We start from the raw sequence: 15,839 nt of genomic DNA, 5'->3' as shown, positions 1-15,839 counted from the left end.
GGCCGAGTTCAGCTGCAGCTGCACCTCAGCAAATTGAGTCTGGTGCTTTGGTGCGGGAGAGGAGGGAGGCACCATTTCTTCCCCTCACAGGGCTGGGTGGTCACCCAGCACGCCAGCAGCTCCCCAGGCCACACTGCAAGCGGTGGGGTGTGGAATTCTCCCTCAGCCAGAGCTGTGATGGAGAGGGCGGCAGCATCTCCCCTCTGCCTGCCCTGGGACGATGGCGCTCCCCAGGCCAGCGCCACGGTGCCCGAGCGGAACAGGCAGGCAGCGGCCTGTCCTCCCCTTGCCGCTCCGTGGGATCCGTGTTCTCTGTGCGTGGCCCTTGGCGGGAACCCTGGGAGCACCTCTGGGACTGAGGCCTGTGTGGCTGCTCCCCATGCGGCCATCTGGATCTCATTGATTTCTTGACATTTTTACTGATTTCTCCCAAATCTCCTCAACCTATCTTTTATGCTTTTGCTCTTCAGCCCTTTCTGATACATTTTGATGAGTTCCTCTCCCCAATTTTTCAGTTTTCCTGTAGGGTTCCATTTATTTTGATGTTCAATTTATTGATAAATTTCTTTGTTTCAACATTTATTTGAAAGAGTTACAGAGAGAGGTAGAGACAGAATAAGAGGTCTTCTATCCACTGGTTCACTCCCCAAATGGCCGCAACAGCCGGAGCTGCACTGATCCAAAACCAGGAGCCAAGAGCTTCCTCCAAGTCTCCCATGTGGGTGCAGGGGCCCAAGGACTTGGGCCGTCCTGTACTGCTATCCCAGGCCATCTCATCCTGCAGAGAGCTGGATCAGAAGTGGAACAGCCGGAACTAGAACTGGTGCCCATATGTGATGCTGGCGCTTCAGGCCAGGGCTTTAATCTGCTGTGCCACAGCGCCAACCCCAACAATTATTTATTTTTCAAATAGGCAGTTTCTCCAATTGGTTTTCCATCCAATTGCTTTTCTTGATTCATGTTCCTAATTTTCTTTCTTATTTCTTTGGGGACTTCAGTTTACATATCTTGAATTTCTTTTCTGTCTGATCAGTTAAGCCTGTTTGCTTTTCTTTTTTAGGTTTATTTTATTTATTTGAAAGGCAGAGTTACAGGGAGATAGAAAGAAAGAGAGAGAATATGAATATTCCATCCACTGGTTCACTCCTCAAATGGCTACAATGGCTGGGGAGGGGCTGGGCTGAAGCCAGGAGTCAGGAGCTTCACCTAGGTGTACTAGTAGGGAGCTGGATCAGAGGTCGAGCAGCCAGGACCTGAACCAGAGCCCATCTGAGACAGCAGTGTCGCAGGCGACAGCTTAACCCACTACGCCACTGTCGGGGAATAGTCCGCGGTGGCATCGCTAGGCAGAGGTTTTTACTTTCGGTTTTGACAGGGGGCTTTCCAACGAGTGGGGCTCTCCGGAGGCGGAGGGATCAAGGGCGCAGTAAACAACAAGATGGCGCCAGGACCCCCGCAGTGAGTCTGCCTGCCTGCCTGCTGTGTGACACCTCACCTGATTGGCCCAACGACGCGTGCCCTTCATGTGAACAGAGACCGGATTGGTGTGCCTGAAGCATGGACTCTAGCTTGCTCCTGATTGGTCGCATTTTGTATATAAGCCGCGGGGGTAAGGCGGAAGCTCTCTCTCCTCTCCTTTCCTCCTTCCTCTCTACCTCAGTCACGTTTACTTTCTCTAATAAAAAGTCTACTGAAGACCAATAAACGTCGTTCGTTCTTTTCTCGCCCGAGAAACCATCGTCGTGGGCCCTGGGTTGAGTCTGCTGGACAGACTCCCCGAGACGCTCACGGCACGCCACAGCTCTGGCCCAGGTGTACTTTTCTTTGATTTTGTGCTCCTCAGATACCTCATATTCTGAGAATTCACATTAATTGAGATGTCCTGAGTGCAGGGCCAGGAAGAAAGCCAGCGGCCTCAGCTGTGTCCACACAGCAAGTGGGGGAAGGAAGGGTGGGAAGTAGGGTGCCGAGTCTGGTATTCTGATCACTCGCATTTATCCCCCCTACATGAACATGTGTATGCATGTACACAGGCACATACATGCACACAGACATGCACACACGTGTGCATGTAGACATACACACGTGTGCACACAGAACCAAACTCACAACACCTGTATGTGCATGCACATAAATACGCATGTGCAAACACCACACACAGTGTGCACACATGCAGGTATACATGTATACATGTGCACACACACATATGCGTGCATCAACACAGCAATGCACACATAAGACATGCGCACAGGCGTGTGTGCACACATGTACACTGTGGCAAGAACCTCAGTTAGCCCTCAGGAGCGTCCTGCTGATGCCCATCCCCAAGCTGCCTCGATCTGTTTTGTGTCCCTGACCTGTGCTGGGGCGAGGGGAGGGAAGATGCTCAGGACCGCAAGCCCCGTGCCTGTTGTCAGCCACCCCTCAGCCCTGCCAGGGCCTTGGGCTGCCCTGACCTTGCTGCTTCTTTGGAGTCTTCCTGGTGCTGACCTTGGCCTTTCCTACCACGGCGGTAAGACAGGCCTGGGGGAATGCCTGGCACAGAACAGAACTCACAAGGAGAACGCCATGTCCCGAGTTCCCATCCCTGCCGCCTGGCTCTGCCCTGTGCCAGGCTGTTGTCTCGCCCCTCTGCCTCCTCTAAGAGCTCCCACTGGCCTGGGACCTGTTCACCGGTCTCTTGCGTTTGCAGTGTGTCCAGAGCTGGGGTGAGAGGAGCCGTGTTGCTCCACCAGCAGTGTTGGTGCAGGCTCTGCTCGTGTCGTGTGGGCTGGGACCAGCACAGGCACACACTGCTCGGCGTCTCGGCTTCTGTGCTCTGCTGTTCGATCCTGCACGCTCCTGCATCTGGTCCAGGGTTTGTGCGCTGGAATCTCTGGGCAGCCTGGACCTCCTCAAGCTATAGAAACACTGTGACTGCGTGGAGACGGCTTTGGCAGTTGTTGAAAGGGAGTTGCAGTCTTTGGAAAGGAGAGAATGGATACTGCAGTTACTTCCATTCCCTTTTACTGTTCCGCAAATGGACTGGCCGGCATGTGGTTCTTCTCTGGGATGTGGGCACAGCCGCTCCAGGCAGCTCTGAGAAGAGAGAGAGGCAGAGAGGCCTGGTGCCCTGAGGGTGCAGAGTGCCAACCTGAGCGCCACAGCCCGTGGGTCACTGTGGAGCCTCTGGTAGATTCTGTAACCCCGGTTTCTTTGTTTTGTGTCACAGTGTGGTTTTGAAAGGTAAAGGATGTTAAGAAATGAAAAGCTTGGAGTGGTGTCTGGCATCAGTGCACTGCGGTCGTTATTATTTTTGTTGTGATTGTCATTTGCTTTTATTCCCGGATCTGCAGGGTTTCTGACTTGGGGCTGTAGTGCTGACCATTGCCTGAACCGCAGAGGAATTCCATGAGGGGCTGCAGGCAGAGCACAGACGGGTCTCTGGGCTGACCCTGGGAGGGTCACTGCCCACGACCTCAGCCTGCGCCCTTCCCCTAGCTCACTCCCTCTGCCTATGGCATGGCTGGCTCTGACGGAAACCAGAGGGATGGAGTTGCAATGTGTATCCATTTCCTTACTTGTACGTGTTACAATCAGAAGTGTGTTTTCTTCCCCGGCCGACACCTCAGAGCCCTTGATTCAGACTTCCCCCAGCAGCTTTGACGTCGCATTGCTGTCATTGGGTGGTGGTGGGCTGCCTCCTGTGCTGGCACACGCAGGCTTGCATTGGGCGTCTTTGTACCCACTTATGTCGTGAGACAATCTCAACTTTCTGAATCTGTGGCTGCTGCTGAAAAGTATAATGACACGGAGACACCCACTGGTTCACTCCACAGTACCCACTGTGGCCAGGATCCTGGAACTCCATCCGGGTCTCCCATGTTGGTGGCAGGGAGCCATGTAGTTGGGTCATCTGCTGCTGCCTGCCAGGGTGCACATTAGCAGGAAGCTAGATGGAAAACAGAGGCAGGAATTGATGCCAGGTGTGCCGGCCTGCGGCACAATGAACTGGGTCTTCCTGAAACAGAGAGTGGGAATGCGGGGACAAGGACGCAAAGAATGGAGCCAAGACAAGTCCTGATCAAGGCTCGTTTATTGAATAAATCCAGTAGTATTTAAACATGACCAGTTGTTTACAAGAAGGAGCACAAAAGATTTACATATCAAAACGGCTCTTAAGGTTACAATAAAAACTCTTAGGTGATAAATGAAGGTTACAGGTGTGACTGATTATCTGTATCATCTCTTGTGAAAGGTTTAGGTTCTTCCTGCCTCTTCCCGGAATCTCCCTAGCCCAATTGTCTGTGCCGGGAAGTCTCTCCATTCACATGTTTAAGTGTAAACAAAGGGAGTGACTACCTGTGGCTGCCCACATTTCCCCCTTTTTTATTTTTTGAGGCACTGTTCCTGTCTTAGGTTGCCCGTATCTCTTCTTGTCCTTACCCGTCATTGGACACCCCAGACATTCTCTGAGGCTCCTGTCTTAGGTTGGTACAAGGAGACCGAGTCTTACCCGTCATTGGAATTCAATGCCATCCTTTTTGGCTCGGGGGTGAAGCTGTGATTGCAACTTTAAAATCTCAGACCAAACACTACCAAATGGCACAGAGAGGCCTTGGAATATACAGGGGAGGCACAGACAAAAAGGCAGGAGCAGCAATAAAGGACCCAGCAACATCAAAAGCCAGTGGGTCCATTGAGATCCACCAAAAGAAAAGGGATTATTTAGAAACATATGCTGAAGTTCACCTTTTAGCTGCTGTACCAGATATTATTTGAGATATTAAAGCAGCAACTTCCAGGAATCAGCTTATATCTTTCAGTAGTAAGTAGTTAATGGCAGCTAAATGTAGCCAGAAATTGCTACTTTCAACAGAGAAGGAGGAATTGACCATAAGAGTTACTTCAACAGTTTTGACCAATACATCACCAGGCTTCTTTTCTAGAATTGACAAAGGTATACCCGAGTCTGTCAATGTGACCAGTTTTGATATGCTAAAATCAGTATTTTCCCTTTTCGATTGATCAGTCACATTAAGCCATTGGTTTTCAACTATAACCCTCCCAGTAAGGAACAAGGTTTGATTGTTCCTTACCCATTGTACAAATTCTGCTGTTTTAATTCCATTATCATAAGTGCATGAACAATTTTGAACTACTGGTGCGCACCAACAGAGTCCATGGCCTAGGCTTGGTTTGATGTGAGCCGGCAAGCTTCATTCATCTTCAGGGGGATCCTGATCAGCAATGTTATCATAATGAAGATCAAGGGGTTGCTTCATGACATTGTCTGCTGCACAAGTCGCTCAGGTAACCATCGTACTTCATTGTCTTTTTGCGAGAAAATAGAAACTTGTCCACGTCCCCATATTAAAACAGGGTCAGGTCCATACCATTGAGCAGTTAGAGGGTCTTTCCACTTCACATAGACTTGTTGTCTTTTGGTTTCAGGATGCCAGTGACGATCAGCTGCAGATTTCCCTTGATTATCCAGTATTAAAAAATTTAAAATGGAAAGAGCATGTGATAGCCATTTTTGTGGGGAATATGCCATGGTCCTGTATTCCCCCTTTTTTATTTTTTATAAATAATTTTTAATGTGGCATGTGCTCGTTCCACAATACCTTGTCCCTGGGGATTATAAGGAATCCCGGTGATGAGAGATGTGGAAGTTAGTACAGAAGTGCTTAAAAGAGTTGCAAGTATACGCTGGGCCATTATCAGTTTTTATCTGTATAGGGGTTCCTAGAACAGCAAAGGCCTGAAGGCAATGAGAGATGTTTGGCAGCCTCGCCGCATTGCGGGGTGGCAAAAACAAAACCTGAACATGTATCTAAAGAGACATGCATGTATTTTAGTTTACCAAATTCAGGAAAATGGGTAACATCCATCTGCCAAAGCTGATTAGGCATAAAACCTCTAGGATTTACACCATAATGAGGGACCGGGAGAAATGTGACACAGGAAGGGCAGGATTTTACAATTTGCCTTGCCTGTTCCCGGGTGATTCCATATCTTAATCGTAAGGTTTGGGCATTGAGGTGATGCAAATCATGACCACGGGACGCTTTTTAGACTTTGTCAGTCCCTCTTTATAGGATCTGGCTACTGAGCCAGAGACTGGAGCAGCTAGAAAGAAACACGTTTATAGCTGAAGTTTAGCATCATTTCACATCTTGGCACCACTTTTAATCTAAACACCCCAATTGGTTATTATCTCTGCAAGATGAGAGATATATCTTTTGACATCTCCAGGGGCCCTCTGGAGGTATCAAAAGTCCAGAAAATTTAAAACTTTGATTTGCAGAAAGTCTGTTAAAGGTGCCAAGAGAATTTAGAGTATCTGGTCAAAATAGAATTCCTTAACATTTAGTCAGGGCAATTTTAACACTTTTAGACCACATCTGATCATAATGTTATTTAACATAACTTTTTAAGACTTAATGCTTTTTATCAATCATAACTTAACAGACAATAGAGTACACAGATTACTTTGGCAGAATATGGATTCTATGTTTCTTGTTGAATAAACCGGAAATAAAAACCTTGGATGTAGGAATTAGCACACGAAATTATCACATAACTCAGAACTATTTAACAGAGTTAAAAAGAGCTTACACGACCTAACTTTAGAAATGGCAGAGTAACTGATTAAGCAGACACTGTTAAAAAGAGACGTTACAGTTTTTGCAACAACAGATTTTAAGATTTACGATTGAGACCATTTCCAAATAATTACTAACATTAGTACACATTTTAAAAAATCCCATTGTTATAACAGAAGATCATACTTCAACTTTAGGTTAGTGTAATTTTGGCATTAACATTTAACTTATAGAAAACTCTGTAAACAATGTTTTAAAATCGTAAACTTTTTACAACTTTTCATGACTTGCTCACACCTTCTGAAACTTTATACCTGTAGTTAGTTTTACAGTCTTGAATTGTCATGTGTGGACAACCTATGAGAATACATGCTGACAAACTTAAACAGTCTCTCTTATCAAATTTAAGATGTTAAAAGTACACATAATACATTTTTCATGTTTTACTTAGCACCGATGCCTAGATAACTTAAGACACTGAGTTATTAATGAATACCACACCAATATCTGAATTAAAAGTCAAAATTACATTTCCATGCTTTTAAGTAACATAAGGATAACACCACTTGAGCAGCAAACACAGTCACTAGTGCATATTTACAACTTTGAAAAGATCTTCATCCTTAAGAGAAACAAGTTTAAAGCGTATCAAAGACATGTAAAACTGAGTAAGCAAACCAAAGGGCGTTTGCATTAGCCCAATTTTCTGAACCAATCTGCATTGGCTTACTTTAGTTAACAACATAAAGGCTTGTATACAAAGATTTTACTCTCATTTTTATAAGACTACTCTAGCTGAAAAGCAAAAACATGAATACAACATAGATATGACATCATTTACTATTTACTACATTTTAATACACTTTGTATAATTTGAATTGACTCAAACAGCTGTTACTTTAACAAAGTTAGTCTCATCCTTTGAGAGTTCCAGGGATCCGACTGGAAGCCCCAAAGTTGAAAGACTCGGTTTAGAATTTTAACTATCAGTGAGTCAAACCATTTTAGTCAAAAATTAGTACGTTTAACCAAGGCTGTGGGCTAGATCTGATCAGTGTTAGGTAATCACTCAAACATTAAAGACAGGCAAATAACGTAAACAGCTTCGTATTGTAGTTTTTCCAATCAAGACTCATACTGGCAATAGAAAAATGCGAAACCTTCAAGACACATGAAAACTCTCAGATAAGTTAGCTACAGCAGTACAGAAAAGAGTTGATTATCAGCGTATGAGCCCATTGCTTTAAGTTTTTATTAACTGTAAAGAGAAAAACCCATCAAGTTGGAAAGCTTTAATGGATTAAGGTTCTTGCTCCCTTAGGTAAGGCCAGCAGTAGCCAGAGATATTTTTCCTGCCCCCCTCCTAGTGAGGAGGTTATTGAATTGGAAATGGAGACTAAAAAAGCGGCCCTGGGGAGCCCTTTCCCAAGAGATATCTGGCTAAGCCTGCTTGGGTGCGGCAGGCCACATTGGCTGGAATAGAGTGTAGAGAAAGGCTGTGGTCCCTCATTTACAGGGAAGACTGCACACGCCAGGGCCTAGCAGGGCTGGCCATGGGGTTGGGTAGGTGCGCTGTTTCACCAAGAGTGCTGGGAACCTCCATAGCGCCTAGTCTAATTAACACAGCCACCAAGTTGAGATCTTCAACCAGAGCCAGATCCAATCAGGGCTACTGCAACCACTCAATTAAAACAGATAGTTGATAGCATACAAAAGCTTTTCAAGACATACCAGAACTACCACAAGCTGCGAAGATGGAAAAACATTTATCAGGTTGGAAAGAGTTATCGAATTAAGACTTTTCTCTAAGTCAAGATACCTGTGGAATTTTTCCTCTCTCTTTCTCCTGGCCAGAGGTATAGGGAGCAGTGGGCCCATATGCATCACGAGCAGATTTTAAATCCTTTAACATTTTATAGGGGACTGGATGGTAATGGGCATTTCTTGGCCATCTTCTGTATATACTCACTGGAAAAGCATCAAAAGATGTTGGCTTCCTCCTGGCCTTGCTGTGCTGCTTTTCTCAGGGTTTGAGTGACACTCTTTTTAAGATATTTGGCAAACATTCCCCTTCTTGACAAAGGGATAATTTTTTATCATTGTTTTTTATAAATAATTTAAAGGGAGGGGCGGAGGGAGTAACCTTTTCCATAGAACTAGAGGATCGGCAGGATCGATTATCCTCGCCATCACAGCTTCTGGCTTCCTCAATTTTCTCATGTCCTCCCGATGCATCTCATCTACAAGGCCTTCTTCAATAAACCAACGACATGCAATTTCTATGGTTTCTATAAATTGCTCTATTACTTTCTTTTTAAACCCTATTCCTTGCGTCTGCAATAATGCCTTCACTGCCTTTACTACTGGGGGATTTTTCCCGATGCTTGTCCCATAATGCCTGCTCAAAATAAATCTCCACAATTTTGGTGTCGGGTACTCACCACAAATTGTATACCTCTATAGTCGCGACTCCGTGAATCCAGGTTCCTCACTGCTTCTCTAATTCTCAGGTCCCACGTTCGGGCGCCATTTGTGCCGGCCTGCGGCACAATGAACTGGGTCTTCCTGAAACAGAGAGTGGGAATGCGGGGACAAGGACGCAAAGAATGGAGCCAAGACAAGTCCTGATCAAGGCTCGTTTATTGAATAAATCCAGTAGTATTTAAACATGACCAGTTGTTTACAAGAAGGAGCACAAAAGATTTACATATCAAAACGGCTCTTAAGGTTACAATAAAAACTCTTAGGTGATAAATGAAGGTTACAGGTGTGACTGATTATCTGTATCATCTCTTGTGAAAGGTTTAGGTTCTTCCTGCCTCTTCCCGGAATCTCCCTAGCCCAATTGTCTGTGCCGGGAAGTCTCCATTCACATGTTTAAGTGTAAACAAAGGGAGTGACTACCTGTGGCTGCCCACAGCCAGGTACCTGATGTGGGAAGCAGGTGTCCCAGAGGGTAGCCTACCACGCTGCACCACCGTGCCTGCCCGCATCACTGGAAGTATTACCCCCTCCCCACACTGCACCACCACGCCTGCCCGCATCACTGGAAGTGTTACCCCCTCCCCCACGCTGCACCAGCGCGCCTGCCCATGTCACTGGAAGTGTTACCCCCCACCCCCACACTGCACTACTATGCCTGCCCACATCACTGGAAGTGTTACCTGCCCCCTCCACGCTGCGCCACCGTGCCTGCCCGTGTCACTGGAAGTGTTACCCCCTCCACGCTGCACCAGCACGCCTGCCCACATCACTGGAAGTGTTACCCCCACCCCCACACTGCGCCACTGCGCCTGCCCACTGGAAATGTGACCCCACACGCATATGCACTGCACAACCTTTGGAAAGCGGGGCTGTCCACTCTTCAACTCTTCATGCTCACTCTGACCCAGAGTGACCCTGAGAAGTGAGTCCAGGGTGTGATCTGCCAGCGGGGAGTCACCATGAACTCTGTGTTGTTTCTTTGCCTCTGTTCCCTCCACTGTTGCGGCCAGATTACTCTCGTCCGTGCCCAGAACTAGTACCAGCCGTGGTCTGGCAGGTCAGCGTGACTTTGGGAGGCTGTTCTGAGGTCGGCATGTGGTGAGTCAGCAGGGCCCGTGACTGGAGGCAGCAGCACTGACTGGGAAGCTCCTCGGGTCTGTTAGCATACGTGACGTTGGTTTTCCCTTCGGGGGGATGCCCAGTCATTTCCTCGCTGGGTTGTGGTAAAGATGAGTGAGACAGTTCAGGCAGGTCCGTGGTATGGTGCCCCGGGCGCTGCAGGGCTCCCAAAGCCGGCTGCGATTGTGCTTACCAGGCTGGGAACCGGCAGCGTCTCCTGGGACTCTTTCTTTCCTCCTGCAGCTGTGGGTCACGTGCCAGGCGTGTTTGGACTGTGTGACCTCTCAGAGGTGTCGGAAGGGCTCGCTGGGGTCGGAAATGCACCTTGCACGCAGCCGCCAGGTGCATCTGTCTGCCGCTCCTGGGCTGTGCCGGGACATGGGCTGTGTCGGGACTTCTGCCGCATCGGGACGGCTCTGTGTCCCGACTCGCAGCGGAGCGGCTGCTCGTCACAGACGGGGTTCCTCACACAGTTCGAGCCCAGATGCCTAAGAACGAGGGGTACCCGGAGGTCACCTCACCTCCTCATGCAATGTGGGGACTGCTCTCCTTGCCTCAGCCCCGTGGGCTTCCAAGGTCACTTTTTTGTAGTTTCCACAACTCAGATCCCAGGGAGAATGACCCCAGGCCGGCTCGGGAGTAGCAGTGGCAGCGGGGTCTTCCCACCAACACAGTGGTGGCTGGCGCTGCCCGCGGGGAGACAGTATCTGTGTCACCACATTTTTATCCCAGTAAAGAGCCTGGCCAGTAAGAACATGGCTGCGATTTACCCCTCATCCTGTAGCCTGAAGGTGGCTCTGAGAACAGCCAGGGACTGGAGCAGGTGCCCTGGTCAGGGGGCCTGAGGCTTCCGGTCGTGTTGAAGGAGCCCTCTGCTTGTGGCTCGTAGAATGAAGGGTGTGTTACTGCCGTGTGCGAGTTTGACTTGGGCACAGGCAGACAGATGTACGTCACATCACATCTGCAGTGTGATCGCAGCGTTTCACGGCCAGGGAGCTATAAATACGGTGATTTTTTCCTATTTTAAAGTGTGATTTACATCAGGCAGAAATGTGAGATGTTCCGGTAGCCGCTGGCTGTGAAAAGCATTTTGCCTTTGAGTGTGTGTGTGTGTGTTGGGGGGGGGCTCCTGCTCTGCACAGGAGCCGGAGCTGGTGTGTGCACCGCACTCACATGGGGCTCTCGTCCTTCTCACCCTGAACTCGGTCCCCTCCCTGGGCTTCCTGTCTCCAAGCACAACACTGTCATCTGTTAAACTAGCAAATTGTGAACCCGATGGTCACCACAGATGCTCCTTGTCCCTCACCTCCTCATCCCGGTCACCCGCCTCTTCCCTATTGGAGGCCCATGGCTTCACCGAGTGGAGCTGAGGTCTAAACCCCGTGGGAGGCCAGCGCCGCGGCTCATTAGGCTAATCCTCTGCCTGCGGCGCCGGCACACCGGGTTCTAGTCCTGGTCGGGGCGCTGGATTCTGTCCCGGTAGCCCCTCTTCTAGGCCAGCTCTCTGCTGTGGCCAGGGAGTGCAGTGGAGGATGGCCCAAGTGCTTGGGCCTGCACCCCAAGGGAGACCAGGAGAAGCACCTGGCTCCTGCCTTCGGATCAGCGTGGTGCGCCGGCCACAGCGGCCATTGGAGGGTGAACCAACGGCAAAGGAAGACCTTTCTCTCTGTCTCTCTCTCTCACTGTCCGCTCTGCCTGTCAAAAAAAAAAAAAAAAAAAAAAAAAAAAACACGTGGGAGTTGAGGGTCACACTCATGGGTCCAGGGAAGCAGATGTGGCATCCAGGGGAGCACAGGGGACGTGGACAGGGGGCTCTGCTCTGCTGGGAAGGACTGCGCAGTCAGGGTGAGCTGGGTGGTCTGGGAGGGCACTGGGGATGGCGGCTGTCCCCAGCCACATGGTACCTGGCCCTGGGTCAGGCAGTGGGTCACAGCCTGGAGTGCCAGGCTCTGGTGAAGAGGGTGTTGTGGGCTTTGCGTTGGTTACTTTGCCTGAGAAAGCTGGAGATTGCTCAGAGCCCACACCATTGGCTGCCCTTCGCAGTGGCCTCCGGGAGTGACCAGCAGGGCCCCGAGCATGAGGTCAGGAATGAGAGGCGAGGGCTTTCTCCAGCAGGGTCTCCACGCATCCATCCTCCAGAGGTGCGGAGGGTCTGCTGTACCGCACGCTCTCCCCTGGTGTGCATCGCGGGGACTTGCTGTCCCCGAGCCTGGAGCAAGCTGCTGGAAACGTGGGTCTGAGGAAGCCACGCCCAGACACTGCTGTCGCAGGGCTGGGACCTGTCACAGGCTGTGTGTGTTTATGTGGCAAGAGTGAAAAATCAAGGGGCTCACGTGGCAGCTGTATCTTTTATGGGAGCACAGGGCACCTGAGCCCTGAGCCTGGAGCAGGACGTGTCCATGGGGCATTTCTGGCCCCGGCAGCACTTGGCTCCGTAGCTCTTAAAATCCAGGATGCACCTGGTTCCGTGACTGCCCCACCGCTTCCAACAGCCGCCCCCGAAGATGGCGGGGGTGCTGCAGGGCAGGCCGGTGCCACAGCGTGGCCTGGGCCGCTCTTCTGGGATGTTGCCAGCGCTCCAATCCCACCTCCTCCTCACCATACTGTCCTGCGCCCCACCTCTGTGGGAGAAGAGGGGAATCTAGGGGCTGCTGGGCTGCCAGGCTCCAAAACCTGGCGGGCAGGGCCCAGGCCGCCTTGGTGAATGGTCGCCCTACCTGGTGCCCACAGTGGTCACGGTCACCGCCTTGGAGCCAGGTTGGCGTTGAACGTGCGTGTCACTTCCAGAGTAATCACACAGCAGAGGACAAGAAGTGGAGCCATGGTGTGCACCGGGGGAAAGCTTATAATCAAATCAAGAACACACCTGGCGGGTGTTGGGTGCAATGGGTTAGCCTGCATCCCACACCCAGGTGCCTGGATGGCGTCCTGCCTCTGGCTCAGACCAGCTCCCTGCTGATGCGCCTGGGAGGTAGCAGAGGATGGCCCGAGAGCTTGAGCCCCTGTCATCCATGGGAGAGACGGGGATGGAGCTCCAGGGCCCCGGTTTCAGCCTGGCCCAGCGTTGGCTGCTGTGGACATTTGAGGAGTGACCCAGCAGACGGAGGATTCTCTCTGTCTCTCTGTCTTTGTTGTTTTACCTTTCAAATGAAATTTCTGAGAGAATAAATAACATTTACCAAAGAAACACAACATACTTTGACCATGTACTCTGTGGGACAAAATTTCCAATATGTGTGTCTCTCTATCTTTTTAATTTATTTACATAGTGATGATAATTGAATTCACAAAATCAGAAATCCATTGTATCTTTAGCATAGAGAATAGCAGCTGGCACATAACAATCAATAAAGCAGAAAAAGAAATTGACATGATTTTTAGACCTCAAAATATGCATGCACACACAAGTGCAGTCATTTTTTCCAGTGACAGAGCAGGGCCATGTACACGATTAAACACTAAGGTAGGGGCCAGTGCTGGGGCTCGCTAGGTTAATCCTCCGCCTGCTGCGCCAGCATCCCATATGGGCGCCGGATTCTGTCCCGGTTGCTCCTCAGTCCAGCTCTCCGCTGTGGCCTGGGAAGGCAGTGGAGGATGGCCCAAGTGCTTGGGCCCTGCACCCTATGGGAGACCAGGAGGAGGCACCTGGCTCCTGGCCTCAGATCAGCCCACCTCTGGCTGTTGTGGCCATTTGGGGAGTGAACCACCGGAAGGAAGACCTTTCTCTCTGTCTCTTCCTCTCACTGTCTGTAACTCTGTCAAATAAATAAATAAAAATCTTTAAAAAAAAAATGTAAGGTAACTCAGCACACTGAAGCACATAGGACTTTTAACCTAGTCATGGGCACATTGACTTGGTTTATGTCCCCGAACTCTTTGAGGTTGGCAAAATGTGTGTTTCTTCACCTGCATCTGTGGATTCGTGGTTCTGGGGAAAACCATTGCATTCCTCTGGGTGTAATCCTCTAGTTTCTCCCTTAGAGCATTGTTCTGCACGCAGGAGTCCCTTATGTTTCGAAATATAGATGGTAGGAAGCGACTCCTACCTGTCTCTGTAGTACTGACGCCTAGAGAACTTGTGCTAGTAGAGCTGCTGACGCGGCCGAGTCTTGAACAGGCTGTGTGCCCGCGAGCACTGCAGTCTATATTCCCAGTGGCTCCTGGGAGCCTCGCACCGGATCTGCCCTCCAACAGGCCCTGCCTCCTCCTCCGTCACTCCCCACCTGTACATTGACCGTAATTAGTGTAAGACAATTGCAACTTGGTTAATCTTCATTGATTCCAAAATACTGCTTATTATCTCCTTCGATCTCAGCTCCTCTTAGCCATTACAGCTGGGGACACTGAGGCCCTTGGGAGGGGGTAGGCAATGATTCACGTAGTTCTCGCTGGTCACTGTGACTGGACCCCAGAGAGACCCTAACTCCTGCTCCTGCTCCTTGGAGCTCCGCGCGTTCCTGTAATCTCTGCCCAACTCACAGCCGTCATTGATTGCCGCCCGTTCTCTCCTGCTGAGCTCCAGGAGGTGCAGGAAGTCCGCGCACAAGGGTTTCCGGTCCTCAGCCACGCTGCACGCTGGCCGTGAGCCGTGCTGCCTGCCAAGCACAGCTGACCCAGGATGCGAGAGCTTTGCTGTGTTCCTGGGGCACGTCAAGCCGTCAGTCATGTAACGGTGCCGCTTCCCTGGTTTTAACCTGCTCCCGAGTGTGAGTGGAAGAGAAAGGGCTTCTTCTCCCTAGCTCAGAGCACGCCTACATCGTTGGCCGAGTCTCGGGCTGAGGCAGAACCCACTCCCTCCTCTGCTTGCTGTGGAATCCCCGCCTCTGGACAGCACGGGTTCCTGCCCGGCTCCCCCGTTGGCTTCTCATCAGCATTTAGCCCTTATCACGTAGCTCATGAGTGTTGTGTCTGGCTGATCAACTGTCAGGTTACTAATAACGCACGCTCACAGCCCGGTGTTGGGGCTTGAGCTTCGGGGGGGGGGGGTGGCTGTCGGAAAGAATGAGTGGTTTCAAACCCAGAATTCCATGGGGCTGCCCTGTTTTCACACCCTTGTCTAACCTGGTGGGAGTCCTCACACCTCCATCCCCACTTCCGCCCATGTCCCTCCCTGGCCCTGGCTCCCTGGCCCCTAAGTTGCCAGCTTTCGTGGGATCTGTGGTGGGGACCATGGTTTCCCACACATCCGCTTTTGCTTCTGCTCCTGCCCAGGGACTGCCCCACCTCCACTCAGTGACCAGAGAAGTGCTGTTAAAAGTGAATCGGGGCCGGCACCGCGGCTCACTAGGCTAATCCTCCGTCTGCGGTGCAGGCACCCCAGGTTCTAGTCCCGGTTGGGGCACGGGATTCTGTCCCAGTTGCCCCTCTTCCAGTCCAGCTCTCTGCTGTGGCCCGGGAGTGCAGAGGATGGCCCAAGTCCTTGGGCCCTGCACCCGCATGGGAGACCAGGAGGAAGCACCTGGCTCCTGGCTTCGGATCAGTGCAGTGTGCCAGCCGCAACGCGCCGGCTGTAGCGGCCACTTGGGGGGTGAACCAACAGAAAAAGGAAGACCTTTCTCTCTGTCTCTCTCACTGTCCACTCTGCCTGTCAAAAAAAAAGAAAAAGAAAAAAAGAATTGGGTGTCTCCCTGCTGTGTTCCCACAGGCACT

The sequence above is a fragment of the Oryctolagus cuniculus genome, chromosome 9, assembly GCF_964237555.1.
Source record: "Oryctolagus cuniculus chromosome 9, mOryCun1.1, whole genome shotgun sequence".
NCBI classification, from domain to species: Eukaryota; Metazoa; Chordata; class Mammalia; order Lagomorpha; family Leporidae; genus Oryctolagus; species Oryctolagus cuniculus.
The sequence above is the reverse complement of the archived record's forward strand: the minus strand, read 5'-3'. Positions refer to the sequence as shown.